The 9,140-nt window shown below is 42.7% G+C and overlaps 1 long non-coding RNA gene across 2 annotated transcripts; it reads right to left on the bottom strand.

Moving 5' to 3' along the window:
- Nucleotides 1–1,528: 1,528 nt before the first annotated feature.
- On the bottom strand, nucleotides 1,529–3,292 carry LOC137478454 (uncharacterized). Of its 2 annotated transcripts, none has more exons than XR_011001577.1 (2): nucleotides 2,665–3,292; nucleotides 1,529–1,723 (listed from the first exon to the last, which is right to left on the bottom strand). It is a non-coding gene; the product is annotated as an uncharacterized lncRNA (long non-coding RNA). The 2 variants fall into 2 exon arrangements; XR_011001578.1 differs by lacking the exon at nucleotides 1,529–1,723 and adding an exon at nucleotides 2,111–2,515.
- Nucleotides 3,293–9,140: the final 5,848 nt, after the last annotated feature.

Below are 9,140 nucleotides of genomic sequence, written 5' to 3'. Positions count from 1 at the left end.
CACTGGAGCCAAATCCATTTGTCCCCAGACCGTCTCACCATGGGCAGGTTGCAGCTGCTTGCAATGAATTTGGTGACCAGCCCTATCAGTTGACCCACAGAACATGAATGTGCCTTTATTATAGGTCTATGTATTTCATATCCTAATTATTTATTGTCTATCTGAAGGAGTCAGAGGATCTTGGTGTCACAAGCTGCTGGCTGTTTTCATGGAAAAATGAGCGTTGCGCCAAGCAGATAAATGTGGGATGCATGAAGCGGGCTTGAATTCTGAATTCTGCCTTTTCATCCAGTGTTCATATTTCAGAATTTCAGCCAAGAAGAGGAAGAAAGGGGAAAGAAGTATCTAAGTGCTCTCTCAATTTGTCCATGAGCTCATAGGCTTCTTTAGTTTCAATATGTGTGCACCAGAAAGTAAGGAAACCCAGCCTTCCAGTAAAACCTCAAGTCAGAGTAGGTTTACATGGGTGTACCTGAAAGGAGAGCTTGGCATAGTATTAGGGAAATCAGCAAATTAAATACATTTCCCAGGACATTTAATTTTGCTGTAAAGTCCTTGGCAACAACATTTTTGTTTATCTGCCATCAACGCCAAAAATGGAGCGAGTGTTATTTTCCTGGAAGAAACTCTTCTTGTAGAAAGAGATGTCAGTTTTGTTAAAAAATGCATTTTGAGACTTTCAGTAGATGAGTTTTGAATAGGTGTAACAACTCATCACAGTAAATATTAAATTACTGCAAAGATACTTAGTGTTAGATGCTGGCTGCTAGTGTTGATTTTATCTTAGTTGTTTAATCATTCTACAAATAAATGTATCCAGTCAGGACAGGAATGTTCCACATTCTGTGAGTGTTATTGGCCTTTGCATGAATAATGAGAAATTATTATCAGGTGCTCAGCAAAGACTTAAAATAATAAGGTTCTGCCCGAACTTTGAATTTAAAACCTCACTTTCTGGGTTAATCAAAACAAGGAAGCCCAAGAAAACACTGTGGCAGGTAAACCTGGATTCTGCATACAAACACCATAAACCCCTGCACAGGTTCTCTCCCAGAATCCATTCCATCCCTATTTCAATGTCCCAAATCCGCTGGGAATGATCATTTTCGCTCCAGTACCACGACAGTGGTCCCAGCTCCTGTAGCAGTAATGGGTGTCAGGTACTGTTTGGACTAGACGGGATTAAGCCATCACTCCCCTGCTGTGTGCTAATTTATTGCCTCAGACATTTTCATATCTGATTCATTTTCACCCACTCGGTAAAGTTGGGTGCCTCGGTGGTTGAGAGGCTCCGTGGAGTGGCTTTGGTTGGGGGGGCACCGTGCTGGCGTGCCAGGGGATGGAGCAGATACTGAGCCAGACAATCTGCAGAGGTGTGACACGGGAGCCACGCCACCAGCTCCTTGGGAGACAGGGAGATTGAGATGCCGTCGGGGACCCCAGTGCTAGACATCTCCCCATAATAGCGTTATTTCCTCGAGAAAATAAAGGGTCACCGCCTCACACAAACGACATAAAAAATGCTGTGTTGTGGGTGGGTTTTTTTGTCTCCCCTGGTTTTGTTTAGTGATTATGTAGAACCTGCTGAAAAGGTGTTTATTTCTGTTTGTAAATTGAATGCGCTGGGTGTTTTGCTCCAGCTTTGCCCCAGGCTCTGTTGGATGTGATGATGGAGCTGGAAGCCGAGGCAGACACCGGCGGAGAGCAGGCAGAGGGAATCTGGCTGGAAAACAAAGCCCTGTTTTGTCATTTCATGCCTCTTAAAAGTCCCACTCCATGCAGGCAAAATGCGAGTTAATTCACATTAAACAGGACGAGTGGAGTGAAAAATAAACATGCAAAAAAAAAAAAAATAGCAACTCACTGGAAGCGCTGGGGCCATTCCCAGCGTGAGGGTGCAATGGGGCCACCAACCACAGAACCAGAAAAGCCATCCCCACCCTGCTATCCCTCTGTCCTCAAGTCAGGCATCCAGGATAGTTTTCCCAAATCCCATTTCTCCCCCATTTGTGATAAATGGGTGATGGACAACCTCACCCTGTCACATGTGTGTTGCACACTGACACTTCCATGGGTTTAATTTCACACGTATCCATTCCACATACACAAATAAATTGTCACATACCATTTTATTGAATTTCTAGTAAGTTGGCAGACTAAAGTGATTTTTAACACTTCTCGATTGGATTTATGATTTCTGTGTCATCCACCCTGCTTCTGACATTAGGAAATGTTCAACATGAGGGAATCATTCACTGGTTCTTTTAACTACACTATAAAACATTTTAGTCTCCTTTCTCTCAGAAATCCATAAATGGCTAATTTAATCACAGCCTTACAGCAGAAACCCTCAGTTTCTTCTGCTAATTATGTCGCTGAGTTTTGGTGCTTAAATCATTATGAGATGTTGGGGACTGGTGGGGCTCAGTCACCAAAGGCCAGATCATGGCTTGGTTTCCAAAGTCTTGAGGGTCACCTGGGCTTGGCTCCTCTTGGTGGGGCACTTGAGTGGCTTCTCCAAATGGTGTTTTCAGATCAGAGGATCAGAGAATTCCAGGCTGGAAGAGAGCTCAAGAATCATCTGGTCTAACCTGTCCTAGCAAATCATGGTCTAGACCAGATGGGCCAGCACCCCGTCCAGCTGAATCTTAAAAGCAGACAAACCTGGCCCAGAGAAGCACTCCAAGATCATCAGCTCTGAGCGTTTCCACAACACTGCCAAGGCCACCATGTCCCCCAGTGCCACGTCCACACATCTTTTTGAAGACTTCCATGGACAGTAATTCCACCTTGGACATCCTGTTCTAATTTTGACCACATGCCAACCTTATTCTTCCCTTGTCAGCTGCAAATCAGAGCTACAGCAGTTGTCCTCGTCATTCCAGATCTGGGTGGTTTGAAGCCTGGATCAAGCTGAACCTTTTTTGAGGGTCACTTTTGAAGTTGGGTGTTCCCCTTGTGGCAGGGACAGGCTAGACTCAGGGTCACCTGTAAATTAGGCTGTGACTCAAATCACTCAGTGACCTCACACTGACAGAAATTCCAAAATTCCAAAAGCTAGGTGAGGTTCTTGGAATTCAGGGAACTGCTGGGCCTTCTAGTTGTTCTACATACAGGTTATCAGGTAAAAATATTGGATTTATGCAATAAATAAGGGGAAAAAAAGACAAATTGATACCAGTATAGAGACTAATACCAAGAGTAAAATAATTTTGAACTGCTTAAGCAGTTTTATGTATGTAGAGAAAGGCCTAAACCTTTGCACTCTGTCTATGGTTTTATTGGAACTCATTTAATGTGGTAATTGCCAAGATCCACTTGCAATTTTTTTTCATGTTTTGTGGTCTATGCACTGAGTAATTTATTATACAAATACAACTTCTCTGTTCCCTCCATACCGAGGAAATAAAATCAAATATCTCTCAAAACTGAGATATTTGACTTTGTCCCCATTTACACCACCATCTTTATCTTTTTATAGCAAAAATATAAATAAAATAAAGGAACAAAATATGATATTGCAGATTATAATAGAGAGGGGGGAGAAAATATCTTGGAGCTGGGCCTATAATCTTGAAGAGCATTGAGTTTTTTGGCCCCCTCAAACTTACTAACCTTCCTGTGCAGGTGTTGCAGGCTCATGCCCTCCTCTCATGCTTTTCTGGGACATCCCAAGGCCTGGTGACCTCTGGAGTGTGCCCTGCCTGAATAACACTCAGTTGAAGATTTGAAATATATTTTCCACATTATAAAGAAAACAACATCTGACAGAACAGCTCTCCCAGACACATTCTCAGCCCACCTCTGCACCTTTTGTCCCCTTTGCCCTGTCACCTCTCATATTTGCTGCTCTGTCCCCTTCCATCCTCATTCTCATTTCCGTCTCCTTCCCCCCTGCTCTGCCCATTTCTTCTGGAAGCATTTCCTGCACTGGTTCCCATTTTCATCCTGGTGTCCTTTCCACACATCCCAGAACTTTTGGCGCTGTACTGACATGGCACCTGATGGACAACCCCAATTTGCATATGTCACTTCATCCTCCAGCTATATTCCACCCCAAAACTCCTCTTAATCCTTAATAATCAATACCAGCATGTGAACCATATGCACCATTAACTACAATTTACATTTGATAAAATCCTGTTTTTCTTCATTAGGAGACTGCTCCCGTCACAATGTGCTCCTTTGGGGAAACTCTTGGGGGTGGAAAGTCACTGTCCATCTTATTTCTCCTGGAGTCCAAACCCCAGATTGTGTCCTCCTGCCTGGGCTTGTAAACCAAGCAGGACTGGTTTTCATTGTGAATGGCCAGAAGTCATTTTTCAATCAATTTACTGATCTACCTAGGGGTGAGACTCATGGGTTCTGAGAGAGTGATGAGAAAGGAGCAGTCATGGCCAACTTCACAAAGCAATGGGTGTTTGGGGAGCAAAGGTTAAGTGAGGATGAAGAAAACACAGTGGGATTAACACAAGTTAATAAAACACACTAAGATGTGCTACTCCTTAACCGGTTTTAATTCTCAGGGGTTAAAAAAAGTATGGCTGTGTAATGGTGTGGAAATGCAAGCAACTGTCGGAGCCAGGTGCTCAAGTATTTCCAGACATCATTTTCTCTTTCAAACTCAAAGACTTTTGGAAGAGACACACCAACAATATTCTGCAAGAGCAAGGGGTAAGCCCAAGACTAGTGTGTGGTTACAGTTTACTAAAATCTGATTGCAAATATGTGGATTTTGGTGCATTTTCCCCTTAGAAAAGTGAGTTACAAGTTACAGCAAACTTGCTCTTCCATTCCTGTGTTAATCTTCCAAAATGTTCCTGGCAGCTGGGCCCAACTTGCTGCCTTTCTTTGTAGAATACTTAAACAAGTAAGATAAAATCCACATTAGCAGTCAGCACCTAACTCTCGGTATCTTTGCAGTAATTTAATTTTGGACCCACAGTTCATCCTCAGGATGATTTTACTGAAGGGGGTGGACACTGTGGTAGCTGCAGGGACATCACAGCATCGGTGACTTCAAGGCATTGTCCCAGCCCCGGGTCCTGGTTTAGATCTCGTGGACCCCTCCATCAGCACAGAACAGCAAAAATCCTCCAAATCATAGAATAGAATCACAGAATGGTTTGGTTTGGAAAGGAGCCTAAAGCCCATCCAGTCCCACCCCCCTGCCATGGCAGGGACACCTTCCCCTGTCCCAGGCTGCTCTGAGCCCTGCCCAGTCTGGCCTTGGACACCTCCAGGGATCCAGGGGCAGCCACAGCTGCTCTGGGCACCCTGTGCCAGGGCTGCCCACCCTCCCAGGGAGGAATGTATCCCTAACGTCAGACCTAATCTCCAGTCTTTGGTTCAAACCCATTTCCCCTTATCCTAAATCTGTCTACCCATGTAAAAATTCACTCTTCCTCCTTATTTTGAGCCCCCTTTAAGTACTGGAATGTCACAATGAGGCTTCTCTGGAGCCTTCTCTTACCCAAATTCCTGTTGTAAGAGTGGGGAGTGTGGAGGGTGTGGAGCCCCAGAGTGTCCACAGCCTTCAAGAGCAGGGAAAGGACATCCTTGATCCTTCATTTGGGGAACAATTTTCCTCTAGTAGCTGGAAATTTTTAATAGGGAGATTTTATATCACTGTGCAAGGTGCACTTAAGGGAATGTGACACAATGTGACAGCACTGAGATGCTGCAAAGATTTTGGACAGAATTACAAATTCTGCTGGTGTGGCAGCGGCTGGGCACAGCAGAGCATAAATTAACATATAACTAATAACTATACTGGCATTATACCGAGTATCTCATGGTGATAAGCTTCATGATTCTCTTCAACCCACTGAAGTTGAAGGAAGAGCAAAGGCCTTTTCAAGCTTACTTTATCTTCTTGCTTCTTAAGTGAGACTAATCAAGTTTATATCCTTTTAGCTTATTATTAGCCCAGCAGAGCTTCTGGCACTCTTTACAGCTTTTTTGACATGAAAGTTAGTTACACCTACTGTACTTAGTATGACTTCACTTTTCTTGTGATAAATCCTGAAAATTAATATACTGTATCCTCCAGATTACAAAATGAAAGTGTCCTAGACATTGTGAATGCTCTGGCTGTGGAATGCTGCCAGTAAAAGAAAAAACTGATGTCTTAATGATCTCTGTTAATAAAAAGAAGAAACTGGGTAGTAAATTTTCTTGGTTAACATGTCAGGCTCTTATTCTAAACTTGAACTGACACATATTAAGTAGAAGAATCCTTGAGAATAAAATGCCTTGGATGTAAAGAAATAATAATGAGAATCCTAGAGTGAAGAGAGTCCTGCTTTCCTTGTGCTCCCATTGTCTCTCATAGGAAGCTGGTCTGCAGGAGGAATGCAAGCCTGGGCCCTGAGCGCTGAACATAGGTTAAATTCTTTCTTAAATTAAATGAAGGATAATAATGAAATCTTTTGTTACGTTATTTGCTGACCGGGCCTCCTGATTTGGTAAATTAAGAGCAAGTCAAGCTCTGAAACAAGCGCCCATTCTTGTTCCAGGGGCAGCACTGGTGGCACTGGTGTCTTATTGAACACAGATCTGCTTAATTACAGTTCCCACTGTTTGTTAAGATAACGAGTGCCAGCTGTTTGATAGCGAGAGGCAGAGCTGGCCATCTTTGTCATTTCCATTTAGGCCCCGGATCAGGCTTGCGTGTCGATGGAATCGTACCGGGAGCAGAATAAGCGGGAAGCGCGCTCGCAATGCGTTCCGCAAATTTGGGCAGAGCATTTGCCGGTGCACGCGGAGCTCTGCCATCTATATCTAAAGCCACTCACCATTGGGAATATAAAGTCAAAGCAGAAAAATTGAGCATTTAATGGTCTACCATTATTGCCGAAATCACAATGACAGGCCGTGATCTTCAAGTACAATTTTGATCCTTATGTAGTAACTGAAATTACAGCATTTCATACTCTGACTATATTATAGGGAATAAAACATCTGTCTAAATATTGGAGATATAAAACCCTCAAAATAAAGATATTTGAGAATATCTTGCGCAGAGCACCTTTCCACCTGCTTGCTTAGTATAATGCAGTCATTATGGCAATAAATGTTTCTAATAAAGTATGAAAATGGATTGTTTGCTTTGCTGCTTGTATGAACTCTCATTTCTCTTTTTATTATATTGAATCTGACATTTGCTTACCCTTTATCAGTAGAATATTTAATCAACTCCAATCTGTAAGAAGCAAGAGGAATTTCTATTTTATTTAAAACCTGTCCCACATGAAAAAGGACTGGGAAAATAGGTCATGCAGTGTATGGGAAGTGTGGCAAGTGTTAGAGTTGCAATGGTGAATATTTATCCAGTCTACAAAAGAGATGGATCTAAACTTGTGCAGTAACAGGCGAGTGTGCTCCTATTGTTTAAAGTCCTGCTGAAATGATTTAATGGCTTAATGTTTCTAATTTTTATCCGCAGTACAGGATCTAGAGAATTAAGCCTCTGTCAGCTTTATTTATTTTCTCTGTCAGAGTATTTTCTTGCACTTTTTGCTACATAACTCTTCAGAAATGCTATATCCATATCGATTGTAATTTCCTTGGGCTCTTGGCCAAAATACTCAACGTAAACAGTCTGTGTTTCCTCTCCATCTGTATTTTGGCTAATCCTCTGGTTTAGACAATCTACTGACAAGTGCTGGTTATCTGGAGGTGCACGGGTTTCAAACCGGCACGCTATGATTTATGGTTCTTGTTTTACAGAAAGTATCACAAGCTCACAGAAGTGAAAGCTTCCAAATAAGCACCTAACTTTTGTAATAAATGCAGCTAACAACATGTCTGCAAATATATAGCAAACACAGTGAGTGATGTCTTATTATGCAGGCCACAGTTTGACTTGGTCTGGTTTTATTTATGAATATGTCCTGCATCTGTTTCAAATTTCAGACCCGCTCAGTTTCTCCAATGCTCTCCCAAACAAGCTTGTGCTGAAGGTTGTTAATTATCCTAATAAAATATTTGTATCAATTTGACTAAAGATCTGCAATGCTTCTGCCACGAGCAGACATTTTTTAATAACTGAATTAAGAGAAATAATTACAGCTAGCACTGGTATGGTCGGAGATGTCCAGATTGTATTAAAAAAAAAAAAGGAGGGGAGGGGGAATGGGCAGAGTACAGAGAACTGTACAAGAGCAAAGGGACATATGATTAAATTAAAGGGCAATGCTTTGTGAACAAACAAAAGGAAATCCTTCTTCATACAACCCATAGTCAATCTGCCGAATTCACAACCACAGGGGGTCATTGAAACAAATGCTGCGGCGGGGTTTCAGAGCAGACCGGATAATTTTATGTCTCTTATTAAAATACGTGGCCCTGGAAGCTCAGATAATGGTAAGGGTAATCAAACCCCGAGCTGCAGCCTGTGAGATGGTGTTGGAGGCATGGGAAAGGAGCCTGGCTGCCCCGAGCCAGCGGGATGGGGCCTTTTGGGGGCTCACCTCCCTTTGAAGAGGCGGGCGCTGCCCACCAGCGAGGTGCAGGCTCCATCACTGATCTCCTCCGGTGCCACGATTCCTTCTTCCTCAGGAAAAACAGAACATGAGACCCCAGTGTGAATTTCTAAGCATTCTCCTCTTCCTGCCGGTTCCTCAGCCCCGAGTGATCTTTGAGGGACGGGGTTCCCTTGGCTTATCCTTGCTGTGTGATTAAAGGGTTGATGCAGGGATGAGCTGTAGGGACCACCCTGAGCAGCACTCCCAGGTGTGAAAGGGGCAGGATTTGCCCACTGCTCTGTGGAGAAACTCGGGTCCAGCACGGCAGGTATTTAACCCTCTGACAGAAAGTAACATTTAAATACATTTTTCTGCCATGAAATCTTTTTAGTTGTCCTTGGTGAACCGATGTTAAACCATGAGATCTTGTCCCTTGCTTTAGCTGAGCACCGGGAATTTCACTGTCTGTAATTCACAATTATGTTATAATCTGTTACCCACGGTATGTCTTTCTTGTGATCCCACAAGAAAATAGGACATATTCCAGGCTCATCAATGAATGCCTCCTGCAATATCCTGAGTGCTATTGGCTATATAACATTGGTATCCATGTAAAAAACATTATTAATAAAATTATTTTTAAAAAAATGTAAACAGGAAATTATTTTAAAA

Source organism: Anomalospiza imberbis, chromosome 8, assembly GCF_031753505.1.
Source record: "Anomalospiza imberbis isolate Cuckoo-Finch-1a 21T00152 chromosome 8, ASM3175350v1, whole genome shotgun sequence".
NCBI lineage: Eukaryota > Metazoa > Chordata > Aves > Passeriformes > Viduidae > Anomalospiza > Anomalospiza imberbis.
Note: the sequence above shows the minus strand (reverse complement) of the source record. Positions and strands in the feature narration are given on the sequence as shown.